The sequence below is a fragment of the Petaurus breviceps genome, unplaced genomic scaffold (assembly GCF_028583685.1).
Source record: "Petaurus breviceps papuanus isolate PSGF00001 unplaced genomic scaffold, PetGlider_PUasm1.0 90775, whole genome shotgun sequence".
NCBI lineage: Eukaryota > Metazoa > Chordata > Mammalia > Diprotodontia > Petauridae > Petaurus > Petaurus breviceps.
Window position 1 is genome coordinate 6,313,242 of NW_027187342.1, and position 767 is coordinate 6,314,008.

Here is a 767-nt window from a genome sequence, read left to right on the forward strand (position 1 = left end):
GGCAGAGAATAGAGCACACGCGCTGGAGTCAGGAGGGCCTCGATTTGTATCTGTGGTCAGACAGAGAACACACACACACACACACACACACACACACACACACACACACACACACACACACACACACACTAGCCATGTGACCTTGGGCAAGTCACTTAACCCCAATTGCCCTCCAAGAAAAAAAATCATAAAAATAATACTTGGCATGATGTTATAACTGATGAAAATTTCTCTTTCTTCCCTTTTGTTCTTGGGAACAAAACAACCACAAGAAAACAGAGGCAATGAATTTGATACTTCACACTGATTTAATGGGAAGGGGCAAATGCAGAGGATGTGACTATCATATTCCTTTGCAACATATCTTCTGTGGGCTAAAATTTGTGGGAAACTCTCAGTACATACTTTATGGATATTTGGTTGGGAAGATGGCAAAACAAAGTAATGGTTATAAGAAATATCATTTTAAATGAGATGAAAGGTGTTGTAGCAGACCATCAGTCTTTAGTCCTTAACTGAAGGTGTATGAACTTGGGTTTTTTAGTGCATATACACATACATGTATATGCATATATGTATGTGTATATACACTCAAACATATGTATATACTTTCAATAACTCTATTTCAATATTTTTATACTTCTAAAATTATTCTGAGGAGTCCATAGGCTACATAAGACTACCAAAGACTGCCTAGACACCACCACAAAAAAAAAAAAATGAAACCCAAAACAAAACTAAGAGCCGCTGGCTAAAGGCAGGTTTAC